General features: G+C 43.5%; 1 long non-coding RNA gene across 1 annotated transcript; it reads right to left on the bottom strand.

The window, feature by feature from the left end:
- Positions 1–444: 444 nt before the first annotated feature.
- Positions 445–14,786, bottom strand: LOC137538391 (uncharacterized). The gene is made up of 3 exons (XR_011024777.1): positions 14,525–14,786; positions 6,607–6,733; positions 445–1,043 (listed from the first exon to the last, which is right to left on the bottom strand). It is a non-coding gene; the product is annotated as an uncharacterized lncRNA (long non-coding RNA).
- Positions 14,787–18,920: the final 4,134 nt, after the last annotated feature.

Raw genomic sequence — 18,920 nt, 5'->3', positions numbered from 1 at the left:
GTTTTCCACTTTCCTATATTTTAACATTGAGCCAGAAACGCCTCAGAAATCTAAAAAATGCTGCAGCCCCCGAGTTTACGTTTGTGGAAAAAAAGGAACCGCTCTCGTGTGCACCATCCCATTCACTTTCATTAGCCAAGCGGTTTTCAAACAGCTAGCGTTTTCAAAAACACTCCAGAACCACTCTGGTGCGCACCAGCCCTTAGGGAGTCTTACCCAAGGTCTCCTACTGAATAGGTGCTGACTTACTGAGCAAGCCGAGCCAAGATTGGAACCCAGATCACCTGTATTACAGGCAGAGCCCTTAACCATTACGCTATCCAGCCACTAAGGAGGGATGATATTTCTTACAGAAAACTAAAATACTGAATTGCAGCTAGTAGTATATTTCTTTCTTTCTATAGCCCAGACAGCATTGCCAGTGAAGCACCCGAAATCAGGATGTTTAGAGTGTAATCTTTATTTCTTTGTAAAGACAGATTTCTCTGGCATCCAGAGCTGCTGCTAGTGGCACAAATCATCATTTACAAGAGAAGTAGGCTAATGACTCCACTGTAACACACACGGCCTCCAGAGAGCTATAAAACCCTCATCCGCTGTTTACTCTTCTCATGATCTCCAAAAACCTCAGTGGGAGAAAGTTGCAATTTCATCGTCCTATAAAGATTCCGTCTCTTCCTCCCTCCTCTCTCTCTCGCCGGCTCAATGCTGCAGCCTGCAGAGCTGTCACAAGCCTCTGTTTAAATGTGCTTTATTTTTTTGCCCAAGGCTAGCGAAGTTTTTGCTTGTTCTTCTCAGAGTCCCCCCCTCCTGTTCTCCCCGCTCTCTACAGCACTCTTAATCAAAAGCAAGGTGTTGCATTGAAATCCTATAGCGCCGAAGGCAAGGTAGAGACCCTCAACCGGGAAAAGGAAAAAAATATATATCATCTACCGTCTGTTTTAATTAGGGCTCCTGCCACATTCATCATGAAATCCCGATCCAGCCTTCTGTATAAAATGGTCTGTGGGATCAATACATCACTTTATTGATCAGGCCTGGACCTAGACAATACATAGATGTAAGAGCGTTATGGAAAAAACTGAGCGCAAAAAGGCAGTTTGCAACATTTTTACTCAACTGGAGTCTGGGGAAAGAAGACAGCAGAGGTCAAGGGAAGATGTTTGTAAGACTGCTGTAAGGCATGCAGATATTGTGGATCATATTCAGGCATGAGAATGCAAGGTTGGGACTTAAAGGATACCCCAACTGAAATGTGACATAATGAGATAGACATGTGTATGTACAGTGCCTAGTACACAAATAACTATGCTGTGTTCCTTTTTTTCTTTCTCTGCCTGAAAGAGTTAAATAGAAGGTATGCAAGTGGCTAACTCAGTCCTGACTCAGACAGGAAGGAACTACAGTGTGACCCTCACTGATAAGAAATTACAACTACAAAACACTTTTCTAGCAGAAAATGGCTTCTGAGAGCAGGAAAGAGATAAAAAGGGGGAATTTCTTATCAGTGAGGGTCACACTGTAGTCACTTCCTGTCTGAGTCAGGACTGAGTCAGCCACTTACATACCTGATATTTAACTCTTTCAGGCAGAGAAAGAAAATAAGGAACACAGAATAGTTATTTGTGTGCTAGGCACTGTACATACCCATGTCTATCTCATCGTGTCACCTCGGGTATCCTTTAAGATTATTTTTCTGTTTACATAGCACTGACATCTTCTGCAGCACTGTACAGAGTACATAGTCCTATCACTGACTGTCCTCAGAGGAGCTCACAATCTAATCTTACCATAGTCATAATCTAACGCCCTACTACATTATTATTATGTATTTATATAGCACTGACATCTTCTGCAGCACGTTACAGAGTACATAGCCATGTCACTGACTGTCCTCAGAGGAGCTCACAGTCTAATCCTGCCATAGTCATAATCTAACGTCCTACCATATTATTATTATGTATTTATATAGCACTGGCATCTTCTGCAGCACTTTACAGAGTACATAGTCATCAATGTTGCCAACTCATCCCTTTAATTACTGACACATATGAATTATACAGGTTTCATGGCTAGGTAGATGCAGGTAAGGCACTGATTATGTGTAAGTATCCCCAGAACCTGTATAACTTAGATGTGTCAGTAATTAAAGGATTGAGTTGGCAACACTGATAGTCATGTCACTGACTGTCCTCAGAGGAGCTCACACTCTAATCCTACCATAGTCATAGTCTAATGTTCTACCATATTATTTTATTATCATTATCATTATTATTATTATTATTATTTATATAGCACTGACATCTTCTGCAGCACTTTACAGAGTACATAGTCATGTCACTGACTGTCCTCAGAGGAGCGCAGAATCCCGGTGAAAGTGGCAACACTCTGGCCAGGGATGGCTGTACAGCCGCAATACTGCTGTATAAGGATCCCTGGCAAATATACCTATTGAATGCACTAATAAGAGTAATAATGAAGAAAAATGATGTGGGGTCCCCCCACAAAGCCTTTGTAACCCCTTGTCACTCATGCAAGCTGGTATAGACAGAATTCAGAGACCTCATGGGGCTCCGCAACCTGAGCTATACCACCGCACATGGTCTATGATAATGGGGGGACTCTGGGAGAGAGGGGCGGAAAGCTGCCCTGGGGGTAACTATCCCCATGCCTGTGGATGTAGTGCCTAGGGGAGGGGTTTATGATGGTGTGGGTGCTGGCAGCTGTTGTCAGGGACGGATCTAGACCAAGTTGCGCCTGGGGCAAGGTCAGGTTTTGGCGCCTAAACTGCCATTCCCCATCCAAATTTTTCTGCCTTTTTAAGAATTAAACAAACTGTACCTGGGGCAAGAGACCTGCCTGACCCCCCCCCCCCCTGTCTTTGGCTGTTGTAGGGTGGAGGCTTGCTATATTAACCTCATGAGGACTACGAGTTCATACCCCCTAGTAACCAGGCCTTTTTTTTTTTTTTGCAATTCAGCACTTCACAGCTTTAACAGTTTATTGCTCAGTCATACAACTTACCACCCAAATGAATGTTTACCTTCTTTTCTTCCTACTAATAAAGCAGTCTTTTGGTGGTCTCTGATTGCTGCTGCCATTTAATTTTTTTAATCAATATTTGTTCAATTTTTTATTAAAAAACCCCTCTCTCTTATTCCCCCCTCCCCCTTAAATTGGCCCTAGACTGCGATCCATACACTACACAACACATCAGGCCCGGATTTACCTCACAGAAGCCTATAGGCACAGATGTCCAGTCACCCTAGACTCCGCCTTCCATGAACCAACAAACCCCGGCCAAACTGCAAGTGTGCAGCCTGTCCCAGCTGTCACTCCTCCCTTACTTACCATGCCCGTCATAGGTAGCTACAGGTGCCTCTTAGTATTAGGTAGCCAGAAGTACCCTCAAAATTAAAGAGAACCAGAGATGAAGCACCCTCATGTATTTTATTACATTTATCAGTGGGAACATGACAGTAAACACCTACCCTGCTTTTAGTTTCATTGTTATCTGCTTAATTAGTCTATTAGCAACTGTGATAAGAATCCACTGACTATTCAGTCGAGGTTTGACCTGGAATCATTATAGCTGAGTAACTCTTCTGTGGAGTCCTTTCAAGCCCAAGCCTTCCCCCTCCTGGCTTAGATCTTCTGCTTTGCATACTGAGAGCTGTGATGACTGGGAGGGGCTGCTGCTCCTGAGAGAAGCTCTGTGACTGTAATATGATCCCTGTGTGCTCTGTGTGCACTAGATTCTCATAGGAATGAAACTGCAGTTATTATCAGTGACACTTCCTACAGGCAGATCATACCAATATGAAAGCACATAGATGAAAGGCTGCATTTAGCCTAGATAGCAGCATAGTCTCATATAGCCTAGACAGCACATCCAGAACAACTTATAACCCGGAAGCAGAAGGGATATGAGCCGGCGGCCATATTTGATTTTTCCTGGAGCAATAATGGATAAAAACACTAAAAAAGGCACACCAGAGCGGCAAAATTATCAGGTAGAGCATTTATTCTTTACAAGCTATCGACTGATATGTTTATTTTGTGTGAAACGTTCATCTCTGGTTCCCTTTAAGTAGCTAGAGGTGCCCCTAAGTATTAGGTAGCTAGAGGTGCCCCTGAGTGAAGGAAGATGTCCTCATTGGAATGCCGAGAGCTGGGTGAGTAACCTCTTATTTACACTCTCATCAGGACCCTGCATAGGGAAAGAGAGAGGGAGGCTCTCAAGGAGGGGATTGAGCCGCCTTTCCATCATCAGGTGCCTGCAGGCACGTGCCTACAATGCCTTATGGTAAATCCTGCCCTGCTACACATAAATAGGCATCAGCCTATGATAGAGATTAGATTGTCAGCCATTAGGAGGGACAGTTAAGTGACAGTGCTGTCCCCTGTACAGCGCAGGGGACAGTCACAGCGATGTACACATATTTATTTCTTTATTCTTAAAATCAGCCTGCCAGCACCAATCATGACTGGCAGGCTGATCACAGAGCCATGCTTTGCTTACAGCAGGAAAACGCATGCTCGAGTGAGCGCTCGTTCCCTGAAAATCTCACTCCTTGCAAGATCACGCCCCCTGGCATGATCGAGGAACAAGGAATCCTCTTTGCAGCTGCCATCCTGCGTTAGGCAGTTGCAGAGTGGTTAAAGTATAGCATCTTTAAAGTATTGCTGTATTTCCTCATCGGTTCCTTAACAGACCAATATGAATTATTCTCTTTAGAGGCTTCTCTTTACCAAGGTTTTTCCTTTTTTTTTTTTTTTCGTCACAGGTTTGCTTTATATGGACAATAGTGTGGGATGATTTCTTTAACCAGTTCCCCACTGCTGGTACATATATTTATGTAGATAAGTATACATACCGTACTCATTTATTTACCTCGGCGTTCCTGATCGCTGTAACCACTGCCATTCATTTCCATTGCAATCCCGCCATTTTATGATCAGTGAATGGGAACAGCTTGTTCCCAAACCCAATCGCAGTGCCTGTGATGACTGAAAGCCTGTGTCAGCGAGACACCAGCATTAATTGACAAGACAATATATATATATATACACTGTACAGCGCTGCGTAATATGTCGGCGCTATATAAATACTAAATAATATTAATAATTAATTAACAAAGTGAAAGTAAACACTTTCATTTATTGTTGACAATAATCTGGAATTTACTGTAACGCCATCTTGTAGCCAAAAAGTAAAAATGTATGCACATTTACTATTATGTATAGAATTCCATACATTTGTATACATTTCTAACCCCTTACACCCCTACTCCATAATTACCAAAATAAAGCACTTGTAAAAAAAAAAAATAAAAAAAAAAATTAGTTACCTTATGGACTTTTTATTATGTATGTCATGAGGGTATATTACTGTTATTTTTCAAATAAAGGCTTGTAATTACTGATATAGTATTTAAAATCAGTAAACTGAAAAAAATACACCTTTATTTCCAAATAAAATATTATCACCATACATTGTACTAGGGACACAATTTAAAGGGAACCAGAGACGACCAGTGTATAAAAAATGAAAAAGCTTTTATACATACCTGGGGCTTCCTCCAGACCCATAAGCATGGATCGCTCCCACACCGACATCCTCTGCCGCTACCGGGTCCCGTCACTTCTGGCAGACGCAGCCAATTGTACGCATGAATAGGGGCTCCCTCCATATCCTTATGCATGCGCCTGCGTAGTATGGAGGCGCATGCGTAAGGGTATGGAGAAGTCCCTGTTCTTGCGTACAATTGGCCGCATCCACCAGCAGTGGACTGGCTCGACTGGCCGTAAGTACGGGACCCGGTACCAGTGGATAGAAGCAGCGGAGGATGGCGGCGTGGGAGCAATCCAGGCTTATGGGGCTGGAGGAAGCCCCAGGTATGTATAAAAACTTTTGTCCAACGTCTCTGGTTCACTTTAAACATTTTAATAACTGGGACAAATGGGTAAACTAAACATGTAGGTTTTATGTATCAATGCATATTTTATTTTGAAACTATAATGGCTGAAACCTGAGAAATTATGATTTTTTTTTCATTTTTTTTCTCACTGTTCCTTTTAATTAAATGCATATAAAATAAAATAATTCTTAGCAAAAACTACCACCTAAAAAAACAACAAAAACAAACAAACATTATATAGATCATTTTGGTGGGATAAGTAACAATAAAGTTATTGGCGAATACATGGGAGGAGCATGGTGTGAAAATTGCTCTTGTTTTTAAGGAGAAAAAAAACCTCTGGTAGGGAAGTGGTTAAAATAATCCAAGATTGGTAGCTAAGACTCTGCAAGAGCTCCCAAAGTGTTTTCTGCATCAATAAATCCCATCCTGTTACAATAAACAAATCCATTTTCTTTGCTTGCATTCCTCTTCATATTCCGTATCGTAACCTGTGTTTATCTGGCCTGTCTGAAGGACAGACAAAAAAATTTGATGCACCCCTCAATCATTTTCCATGAAGACCCCGGGTGAGTAAATAAATAAATAAAAATACCATTACAGCCCAATCCAATTGGAATAAGAGCATTGGGCCGACAGTGCCGGTTATATCGGCTGCCGTGATTACATGTTTTCCCTACATTACCAGTGTTAATGGATCCAGATGACAGGCCGTCCGCCATTCTGAGTGTCACTTTCATGCTTGGCTGAGTGACAAAACTCTGAGGATCTTCCCTGAATACCAGCTTCTCCTTCTCGTATAGACTGTGAGCCTGAATGCAGAGAGGACACAAGTTTATTACTGCACACTCATACTTGATAGATAAATAGATAGATAGATAGATAGATAGATAGATAGATAGATAGATAGATAGATAGACTCACCACGTAAAAAGCTGGAGAAGTCAAACCCATTACCTTGCCTAAGGCCCCCTTTAAAGTAAAGGTCCAGGCAGGAAAAAAAAATAAACATCCACTTACCTGGGGCTTCCTCCAGCCCCTTGCAGCTATCCTGTACCCTCGCCGCAGCTTTGGTGCCTCCCGGTCTCCTACGCTGGCCAGGGCTGGATTTGTACTTCCAAGTGCCCTAGGCCAGCTGACACCAACCGCCCCCCCCCCCCCATCAAATTCTCTCAAACCCTCTGAGTAGCAATAACTGGTTTGAATGAGCGCCCCTCTGTTTTGCTGCTCTGCCCCTCATTTGGCAAAAAAGCAGTGCATGCCCAATGCATTCCCGGCCTCGGCTGCTGTGCACATCTGAGTGCGAAATTGCAAGGAGCACGAGTAGCCAGAGCATGTGCTGCTTCTTTGTCCTCTGTGCGACTTGCTACAGACAGTCAGAGCCACAAACAGGTGACAGCGCAACGCTATTGAAAGACGCTCATCCAAAACAGAGAACATGTGAGTAGAAGATCTAAAACTACACTTGCTGACATAGATGTGCTTTAAACAGTGACAATATAGTACTTAGGGCAAGGCAATGAAGGACAGATGAGTCAGTAGGAAGTTTTGAAGTTATTAAAACAGAATGATAACATTTATTAGCTAACTGTAAATATAAAAGTGAGCCTTTGGCTTCTTCAGACTTTGTATATGTTTGTAGACTTTATACTAACAAGATGTTAAAGCACACAGCTATATATACATTCAGCATCAGAAGGAGATACATAGTTTGTTTTGCAAATATAAATAAATATAATATAATTGCCATCCTGTTTCACTGATAGCTAGCTAGCAAAGTACAATGCTCTTCTAAAATGAGTCAGGAAAGAGTTAAACTGTAGCACCCAGAATGATGTGGTCATTCCCTAGGAAAAAACAAACAAACCATAAATTCAACAGGTCACAGGTCTTTAAGAGCTGACCAGACCAGTAATAAATCTGACAGCGGAGGGAGAAGATTCCTGTTTGTGATTCTGAATTTGTGCATGAAAAAAACTTACAGAACTCAAGAGTTCTGCTACTAAACCCAGGCTGGCATTTCTCCCAAAAGCTTGTATATCCCCACCATCATACATACGGCATAATCTTCAGGTGATAACACATACTGACTGTCCTCAAACACTCTACACAAGTGAGAGAGATGCATGGATCTCTGGAATTCAGGCAGACCAGAGCAAAGCAGGGGAGATGATTTACTTTGACATGTGACCTCTTATCTCTCAAAGTCCAGCGCCCTGCTGATTTTTATCGCCCTAGGCCTTGACCTTGGTGGCCTTCCCAGAAATCCGGCCCTGACGCTGGCAAAGCCGACCTTACCAGGTTGGATTCTGGGTCTGCTGCTGCTGTGTTCCACGGTGCGAGTCACGTGATCTCGCTGACGTTGATAGGTACTGCGCAGTACAATGCTGATGATGTCGGCGGGACCACCTGACTGTGGAGCGCACAAGAAGCCGACCCAGAAGCCGACCTGGCGAGGTCGGCTTCTGCAGCACTGGACAGCGGGAGCCATCGGAGCTGCGGCGAGGGCACAGGACGGCAGGGAGGGGCTGGAGGATGCCCCAGGTAAGTGGATTTTTTTTTTCTTTTTTAGCCTGGACCTTCCCTTTAAGGACCTTAGTGACTGAAATCTACGCCCTCTTTTGATGGCTACCTGGCTGCCAGGGCGTAGACTTCAATCCACAGACACCGCACGTTTTCACCTCTTTTGTCACTCCCGATGATCTCACCGCTGTCTCCCTGGCGCAGCTCACCCTGAGAGCGGGTCAGGAGCCATTTCATTGGCTCCTGACCCTGTCTATCAACATAAGCCGCTCCCATTGGCTTACATTGTTGGCAGCGTCAGGAGCCAATGAAAGCGGCTCCTAACTTGCTCACATGACTCTGCCGCCATAGAGACGTGGGTGGCCCAGGTTCCCGACGTGCGGCGGTGATGGCGATTGTGACGACTATGTGCGGCGATTCGTCGGTATTCGTCACAATTCAACCGCTTCTGGTACCAGCTGTCTCTGGTCCTTAAGGGGGCAGAGACCGCTGGTACTTAAGTGGTTAATATAGCAACTCTTCTACTGTAGGTTTTATCCTCCATCGATAATTGCTATCTCGAGATTGTACGATGTATGGTGCACACAGATATAGCTTTATCCTTATCAGTAGTATATAGAGTTCTCTTCTTATATAAAGATTTTAAGTAGATAAAGCTGGGTAGTTGTTCCTAAGCTTTCAATTATATGTACTGTAAATAGTAATGCTTACTGATTGGTATAAAAAAATGATATTAAAAACTTTAAATTGCTGAAGATTTGAAATGACAAGTTCTTAGCATTTATATAAGCTACTAGTAGACCTAAGCCCTTTTAAAAATGGGCTCTAGGTCTGTGTTGGAATGCCCCCTCCCTCCCCTCTTCTCTCCTCCCCTCCCTTCCCTGTGACCGCCGCCACTGCACACAGTAAGCGCGCACTAACGCGCCCACGCGCACGCCCCCACCACGCGCACATGCCCGCCGCACGCGCACGCCCGTCCGGCGGCGGCCACCTTGGCCCGTCCTGCTCCCTGTCCAAAGGGTGTCCCTGCGGCACATGCGAAGTAGCGCAAACGCAGGCACACACACACACGGACACGGGACGCAGAGACACAGGGGTTTTATTATAGAGGATTGTCAATAAATCACCAAGAATAATGCATATCCCCTCTCTTGGATTCTAGAATCACAGTGGAAGGCAGTCTCTCTTTCAGCTAGTCCTCAGTCGAGTTTTGAGGCTCAACTGAAAAAAATGTGACGCACAATAATTATACTTATTTTTAGTTTGTACATTCTCCAAATTGTGACATTTTAAACTATCAGATTATCTGAGCAGGTGCGTTATATATATATATGACGTCACTTGGCTTATTTAACATAAACAACCTCCATATTTTTTTAATCAAAATGACATCAATAAACATTTTAATTAGATCTTATGACACAAGTGTTGTCCTTATGACATCTATTTAGATCTGATACTCCTAACCGGAGTTAGGTAAGCCAAAATAAATCACGTATGTTCATAACGTATCTTATTTTAGGAAGTTGATATGTTCTTTGGTAAATCATTACTTAACAGGGATTGTCTTTATGTCATCTGAGGGGTCACATGGTTTTAATCTTTTGTTTTTGTATTCATAACAAACAGCCATTTGTTGTAATTCATGGCGTATACGACTACTTTTTAACCCAGAAAAATTCTACTCAAAAGTTGGGGGTTGTCTTATACGCCGGGTGTTGTCTCATAGGGTGGCTGCTGAAACTTTTGAGCCGGACTGGAGAATCTGCAGTTGCCGCATATGGTGGGGTATGAAAGCAGCAAGGGCGGTGCTGTACAAGTATGGTAGAAGAAAATACACTCACCAGGATTCGTGGAAAGAAGTGACTTAACTTAACACGTTCCCGATGACGAGGTGAGAGGGCATCTCACTAGGAAGGTGTAAATGAAGGGCGGAGCAAGCTGCAGGCGTCCGGGACGCCCGAGGTATGAAAAAAAGAGAAAGAGTGGCGCAATGCCTAGAAAAACACGCCTCTTTCACCCGTCTTGCCCGCCCTTTTACCCTATTACTGTACCCCCTTCTCTGCCTCTCAGATCTCGCAGTAAAGCGGCGCAGGCGGACATGTGCGAGATCTGAAAGGCAGAGATGGAGGTAATAGTATACAAGGGTGGGCCAGAGGGGTGAAAGGGGCATGTTTGCGTTACCACTCTAATAGTCTTGGAGACAGGGATAGCTGACCAATCCAAGCAGGCTTTGTTTACAACAACCAGCCAATCGCCGGTAAGGTACATCACTTGCCGTCATTGGCTGCTTGTTGTATACTGGGTACCACATACAGTACAGCACCAGTATCTGTACCTGTTTATACGGTATAGCACCAGTACATACAGTACAGTATACAAATGTCCAACAGTCAAGAGGGGTAGTCTTATACGGTGAGTATTTCGCAAAATTGATATTGTAACTGGAAAAGTTGGGGGTCGGCTTATACGCCCAGTTGTCTTATACACCAGAAAATACGGTAATTTAATATATATAGGTCCATTATTAATCAACTCATTAATGAATAGCTCTATGTTCACTAGAGTTGGGCCGAACGGTTCGCCTGCGAACGGTTCCATGCGAACTTCCGTGGTTCGCGTTCGCGTCCCGCAGGCGAACGTTTGCGGAAGTTCGGTTCGCCCCATAATGCACCATGGAGGGTCAACTTTGACCCTCTACATCACAGTCAGCAGGCCCAGTGTAGCCAATTAGGCTACACTAGCCCCTGGAGCCACTCCCCCCCTACTAAAAGGCAGGCAGCGGCGACCATTACGGTCACTCGTGTGCCTGCATTAGTTAGAGTAGGGCGAGCTGCTGCACACTCTCTCATAGGGAAAGATTAGTTAGGCTTAGCTTGTCCCTGGCTGCATACCTGTTCTGTGAACCCACCACTGCATACCTGTTCTGTGAACCCACCACTGCATACCTGTACTGTGAACCCACCACTGCATACCTGTTTTGTGAACCCACCACTGCATACCTGTTCTGTGAACCCACCACTGCATACCTGTTCTGTGAATCCACCACTGCATACCTGTTCTGTGAACCCACCACTGCATACCTGTTCTGTGAACCCACCACTGCATACCTGTTCTGTGAACCCACCACTGCATACCTGTTCTGTGAATCCACCACTGCATACCTGTTCTGTGAACCCACCACTGCATACCTGTTCAGTGAACCCACCACTGCATACCTGTTCTGTGAACCCACCACTGCATACCTGTTCTGTGAACCCACCACTGCATACCTGTTCAGTGAACCTGCCACTGCATACCTGTTCTGTGAACCCACCACTGCATACCTGTTCAGTGAACCCACCACTGCATACCTGTTCTGTGAACCCACCACTGCATACCTGTTCTGTGAACCCACCACTGCATACCTGTTCAGTGAACCTGCCACTGCATACCTGTTCAGTGAACCTGCCACTGCATACCTGTTCTGTGAACCCACCACTGCATACCTGTTCAGTGAACCCACCACTGCATACCTGTTCAGTGAACCCACCACTGCATACCTGTTCTGTGAACCCACCACTGCATACCTGTTCTGTGAACCCACCACTGCATACCTGTTCTGTGAACCCACCACTGCATACCTGTTCTGTGAACCCGCCACTGCATACCTGTTCTGTGAACCCACCACTGCATACCTGTTCAGTGAACCCACCACTGCATACCTGTTCTGTGAACCCACCACTGCATACCTGTTCAGTGAACCCACCACTGCATACCTGTTCTGTGAACCTGCCACTGCATACCTGTTCTGTTCAGTGAACCCGCCACTGCATACCTGTTCTGTTCAGTGAACCCACCACTGCATACCTGTTCTGTTCAGTGAACCCGCCACTGTATACCTGTTCTGTTCAGTGAACCCGCCACTGTATACCTGTTCTGTTCAGTGAACCCGCCACTGTATTCCTGTTCTGTTCAGTGAACCCGCCACTGTATACCTGTTCTGTTCAGTGAACCCGCCACTGCCGTCACTACACAAACAGCTGTTTGCGGTGCGTTACACGGTGAGTTTGGTGTGTCAGTGTGAAGCAGTACCTTAATTACACTACCTGATTGATGTATACACATGCAAGATGTTTTAAAGCACTTTAGGCCTGTCATTTAGCATTCAATGTGATTTCTGCCCTTAAAACGCTGCTTTGCGTCAAATCCAGATTTTTCCCTGGGACTTTTGGCGTGTATCCCACTCCGCCATGCCCCCCTCCAGGTGTTAGACCTCTTGAAACATCTTTTCCATCACTTTTGTGGCCAGCATAATTTTTTTTTTTTTCAAAGTTCGCATCCCCATTGAAGTCTATTGCGGTTCGCGAACTTTAACGCGAACCGAACCTTCCGCGGAAGTTCGCGAACCTAAAATCGGAGGTTCGGCCCAACTCTAATGTTCACTATACCCAATTAACATATATCAGCTTATAGCAGGCTTAGGGCTTCTGCTGTGTGTGTTGCATTGCAGCAAGAACTAAGTGAAATCTGAACACTTCTCCAGTGCTTATCATAATATAAATGTAGCCTTATACAGGGAACAGGCAGGCTTACTGTGGAGAAGAGGAAACATAAAGGGTTACTCTTACCAACAATCTAGCTCTGATTAAAGAATAACTCTGCTTAGTTTCACAATCATAAAATACTGAATTATTCAGTAGTTGGTAATTCTTTATGTGATTTGTATCTATTTATTGCTGTATATTGGTATGTAGCCCCACCCTCCCAGTGATGTTTACCCTAGGCTGTTTAGCTATTCAACATTCTCCTCCTAGAGCATTCTGGGAGACCATGTCTTATTTTCACTGGCTTCTGAACTCTCAGAAACAACGTTTGGCAGAGTGTCCCCTGACAGGACTAAAGATGTCACCACCAGGGATACATTTCAGAATGTAAATCAGGGAGAGGAAAGATTTTACAGTGGGCAAACACTGACTAAATCATCTATAACTGAATATTGTAAAAATGTTGTAAAAAAAAAAAAAAATGAATCATTGTGTTATTTTAACTACAGGTCCTCTTTTTTGCCTCGCTGATTCAGTGTTGCTTTTAAATGTTCACATTGAAAATGCTATTTTCGACTTTGAAAGTATATTTGCGAAAATACATTTTATTTTCGCAATGTAAATTTTCGAAAAAAAAGATGTTTGCGAAAGTTGCCAGAATTTTCACCTTAAAGTGAACCACCGGACTAAAAATCGACTCAGCATCACTGAAAAGGCTTTGTGTTTCTTTAACAGTTTCACAGCATCAGAACTTTGTTTCTCTTACACAAGCCTCATTTTTAGCTGCACAGAAGAAAACTGCCCGGGCTTTTTTCCCCTGATGCTGTACAAAGCATGATGGGATTTCTGATTTTGTTGTTCTCGTTCTGCTGTTTTGGTGCAAACTTTTTTTTTTTTACATTTTGAATTTGACATTTGAAGCCTAGCGTGTGCAGCTGGGAGGGGTAATCAGGAAATAGGATAGTTGGAACTGTGTCTCCTGTTCCCTGTCGCCTCCTTTCAACCAAAAAGATGGCTGCCCCCATGACAAAGATGGCTGCCCCCATGAATCACAAATATTTGCCTGTTCTTTTAAAACAGGGTGGGTAAGAGATTATATTACCTATCTATTCTAATTAACATAACTAAAGTAACTTGATGACAGTATGTTTGTTTAGGCTGAAGTTCCCCTTTAAGTGCCATTCATGAATTAAGTGCAAATTACCCTTTTAAGCTAAAAATAGCAAAAACTCGAAAAACCACACATTTTAAAGTGAAAAGTTGCTAAAAACGCAAAAAACAAATTCATAAACATATTAGGAAATGATTTTTGAAGAGCATTTTTGCTCAAAAGTCGAATTTTACATAATTTTTGTGAAAATTAATGCGAAAAGCTCATCACTGCTCTGATACTTAGTAAATATTAGTAGTAATAATAATAATAGTAATTGTCTACTGTCCACAGGGATCTGCTAATGAGAAGTATTCAGGTTGAAGGCCTCTTTTACTGATGAACTTTACACCCTCCTTTCTCTTCATCTGTAATGGTTATTCTATACGATGGAGCCAAACTACCTTTAGAAAGGATAAAGTCCATCTCTGAGCCGGGGGAAAACACATGTAGACACGGCACAGCCTTTGTTCCTCCGTTTGTCAGGGCATCTGGCCTCCAATATCAGGGGGATTGTAATTTCCAGCTCATTCAGCAAATGCGTACAAGGATGGAATGAAGAAGCAATGATGGACGCCTTAGCATTGTCCTCCCGATGTTAGAACCTTTGTATGTGATATTGGTTTGTAACTCAGCCAATGTCTTCACTGTTCAGCCAAAATAATACAATTGGATGTTCTCTAAAGAGCTGTTTCTGGGAGTTTATCTAAGGCTTGCCAAAGCCGAACAAATATTGGTTGTTGCCGGGGTAATGAAGGCAAACACACGTACCGCCATGGATATTTAACGGAACTTTAGAAGCGGAGGGAAAGGAATAACTACAGTTTAAAGGACAGTTCCAGACAGAGGGATTATCTCATTGCATAATGTGGCAGCCAAACAACTGCAAAGTTAAAGAGACTCCGTAACAAAAATTGCATCCTGTTTTTTATCATCCTACAAGTTCCAAAAGCTATTCTAATGTGTTCTGGCTTACTGCAGCATTTTATACTATCACTGTCTCTGTAATAAATCAACTTATCTCTCTCTTGTCAGACTTGTCAGCCTGTGTCTGGAAGGCTGCCAAGTTCTTCAGTGTTGTGGTTCTGTGATGCATCTCCCCCCTCCAGGCCCCTCTCTGCACACTGCCTGTGTGTTATTTAGATTAGTGCAGCTTCTCTCTGCTCTCTTATCTTTTACAAGCTGGATAAATTGTCCTCTGAGCTGGCTGGGCTTTCACATACTGAAGAATTACAGACAAAGGCAAAGCTGTTTGCAGGAGAAACAGCAGCCTGAAACTTCAGTGCATGAGAACAGGGGGAAAGAAACACACAAATGATCTCTTGAGATTCAAAAGGAAGGGTGTATACAGCCTGCTTGTGTATGGATGTATTTTCTATGTGTGGACATACTGTACATCAACCTACTTCCTGTTTTGGTGGCCATTTTGTTTGTTTATAAACAAACTTTTTAAAACTGTTTTTAACCACTTTTAATGCAGCGAGGAGCGGCGAAATTGTGTCAGAGGGTAATAGGAGATGTCCCCTAACGCACTGATATGTTTACTTTTGTGCGATTTTAACAATACAGATTCTCTTTAACAACAATCCAAAGCTTGCACTGTGAATACTGAGCATATGGATCTGAGGCAAGGGTGCTGAAACTGCTGTGGGTGAACGAAATATGTTTACGATTAAATAGTATACTTGCCTGTAGGGCCATACTATAATGAATTCCCAGGTGATGCGTCTGCAGCACATATCCCTCTGCATCACTCACTTAAAGACAACCGAGGACGAAGCTGGTAAATTGAGCTCTAGCAATGTTAATATTAGTGCCCAGGGGGTAATGTGGGCTGCAGCGGTGCACAATAAATATTGGTAGTAGAAGGCACAAATATCGGTGGAAGGAGTTTTTAGCGGGGAAGGCACCACAGTTATCGGCCAAGATTGCGACGTAGTGAGTAGGTTAGTCCTAGGCATCAGTAGAGGGAGGGTTAGTGAGAAGAGGGTTAGGTTAGGTGATAGTAAAATATCGGTAAAAATTACCAATATTTTACTATCGGGATTAGCCACTGCTCATGCTCAATAGTGGAACATTGGTAATTTAGCGATACTCTACTAGCGGGTATACCAATCCCCCAATTACCAGGGTGGCTTTTTTACATGTATGCACCTCGACATGTGGCTGACCACTCTGCTGCTGATCTGCTTCTAGTCTGCGCAAGGGAGATCTAAAGTGGGACTATTTAGAGCCATGGAAGGATCTGGGCACTACTGCTGAGCTTCAGAGTCCATGTCCCTCAACCTCCAACCCTAATGACATGCCGGAAAATAAAGTGCAGCACTCAAATCAGGAATGTGACTACAAATCATGGGGCCGGGGCCCCCCAGCAAAACTTTGATGGGCGTCCCAATGTTCACACCCTTGCCAACCCCTTTGTGACCTTCGAAGCCAGGGGACCATTTGCAAGGGTCAAAAAACAAGTGTGGACATCATTATTTTCAACTCCAAAACAAGTGTAGTCACCAAAACACCTGATCTGAAGGATGGACCCCTTTATCGGATGGAGTAGGGATGCTCATTTGGATTCAGCGGAAATGCAATTTCCAAAATTCCATTTTTGTTTTCAAAAAGACCTTATAGTTTTTGAGAAAATCGATGTTAAAGTCGGTGGAAATTTCCACGATTTCCGATGGAAATCCGCATTGGAATGCAAAAATTGGTAGCGGAAAGCGGAATCAGTAGCAGTAGCGGTAATTGGCAATGGCGGTGTAACGATACAACCTGATCCCCGTGCCTGCGACGAGTCGGGCTCTTCCAGCTTGCGTTCCACGCCGTCTCAGTCTGCGGCTGCGGGCAGGGGCGTGCGTTCCAAAGGACGCATGGGACGTACGCGTTCAGCCTATGCGAGCAGGCGGCAGGCGTACCGGAAGTGACGCGTCGGAACGTACGCGTCTGACGCGGCGGAAGTGACACGTGCGGTAGGCTTATAAGTGTTTCCGGAACGCAGCCGCACGCCTGTTATAGCGTGTATTTTGCCGCATATAGGCTAGTGTGAGCCTGCTCTAGACTTTGTTATTGTAATAAGCCTCTGTTTGGTTTCTGAGTCCCAGCGTTGCTCTTGGCTAGGTTAGCCTGAGTTCCTGGCTGCTGTGACTCAGTTCCAGTCATTGCTCCCTGATCTGATACCTGTGCTTGACCCGGCTTGTAGTTAGACCACGCTCTGTTTTGTCCCTTTATACCTCAGTCATCTGACACCAGTGTTTGACCAGGCTTGTATTTCGACCATTCTTTGTCTCGCCCCTGTGTGCTTCTGCCATCTGATTCTGATAACGACCCGGCTTGCATTAGACCATTCGTCTGTCCCTCTGCAACTCCGCAGGGCAGGAGCCGGTGCCAGCCGTGATGTTACGGTCGGCTGACCGTTACAGGCGGAATGCGGATTTACCACAGAATTGGAAATTGGCATTTCCGACCATCTCTAGGATGGAGTGAAGTAGTATTTGGGGCCCTAAAGCCCCATCTACACCATACAATTTTTGTGCAATTTGATTCGATTCATTGATTCAATTCAATCCAACATGACCGATCGGGATTCGTTTCAATTTGATTTGTGATTGCAGAATAATGGCAAATTGAATTGAATCGAATCCAGATCGGACATGTCGGATTAAATCGAATCGATGAATTGAATCGCACAAAAAATTGTATGGTGTAGATGGGGCTGTACAGCTTTGGGCCCCTCTGCAATTACAAGGACTGCTCCCCTGTACTTATACCCCTGACTCAAATCATTCAACTGGCGATGCCCATCCTGCACCACCAACAGAGGTGCCCATGTAAACTTCTAAACAAACGCTGGATCGTTGCCATGACAACACATAATTCAGTATTTCTCAGGAACCATAGCTGGCTGAAGAAAAGTACATTTTAAAGAGGAATTGTAGAAAAATAATGTAATAAATACAATTGCTTTTTTTTTTTCTTTAACAATATTAATTTATAAACTATTTAGTGGGTACTTACCCATTGTAAAAGCTTTCCTCTTCCTGATTTACATTCTGAAATTAAATCACAGGTGGTGACATCTTTTCACTGCGGAATGGTTGGTTGCTGAGAGTTCTGAAGCCAGTACAAAATATACCTGGTCTCCCAGAATGTTCTGGGGAAAGAATTCTCCATAGCTAATCAGCCTAAGTTAAACATCATTGGAAGGGCAGGACTACCTTTGAAATACAGCAATATATATATATATATATATATATAGAAAGTATTTGGTTATCCTGAATAACGTACTGCATCCTAGTAACGATCGTAAGCTGCTAATTATGATTATGCCAAATTTCATGTAATTTTTTACAATTACGGCTATGCGCAATAACGATTTGTAATTTCGATTGATTTTGTGTGATCCATCCATAATTTCGCATAAGGTTTGTGTAATTTACGCATAATTTTGTGCCAAATTAGCGCTCAATAGCAAAGGCTCCATACAGCTTATTGTCACAAAATTGCTATGCATGTTAAGGAGGATAGTGGGCACTGGGCATAAGTCCAAACCACAATTTTTCAAAAAGACCTTGTAGTTTTTAAGAAACTCTATTTTAAAAATGCAAAGGAAAAGGTTTTTCTAAAAATTAGTTTAAAAAACATTTTTCCTTTGCATTTTCAAAATCAATTTTCTCAAAAATTACAAGGTATTTTTGAACAATTTCTTTTTTTCTTAGTTCCCACTATTATCATCAACATACGTAGCAATGTTGGTGATGATAGCATATATGAGGGCTTTGCTATTAACTGCTAAATTTGGCAAGAAAT

Source organism: Hyperolius riggenbachi, chromosome 11 (assembly GCF_040937935.1).
Source record: "Hyperolius riggenbachi isolate aHypRig1 chromosome 11, aHypRig1.pri, whole genome shotgun sequence".
Lineage (NCBI taxonomy): Eukaryota > Metazoa > Chordata > Amphibia > Anura > Hyperoliidae > Hyperolius > Hyperolius riggenbachi.
The sequence above is the reverse complement of the archived record's forward strand: the minus strand, read 5'-3'. Positions and strand labels throughout refer to the sequence as shown.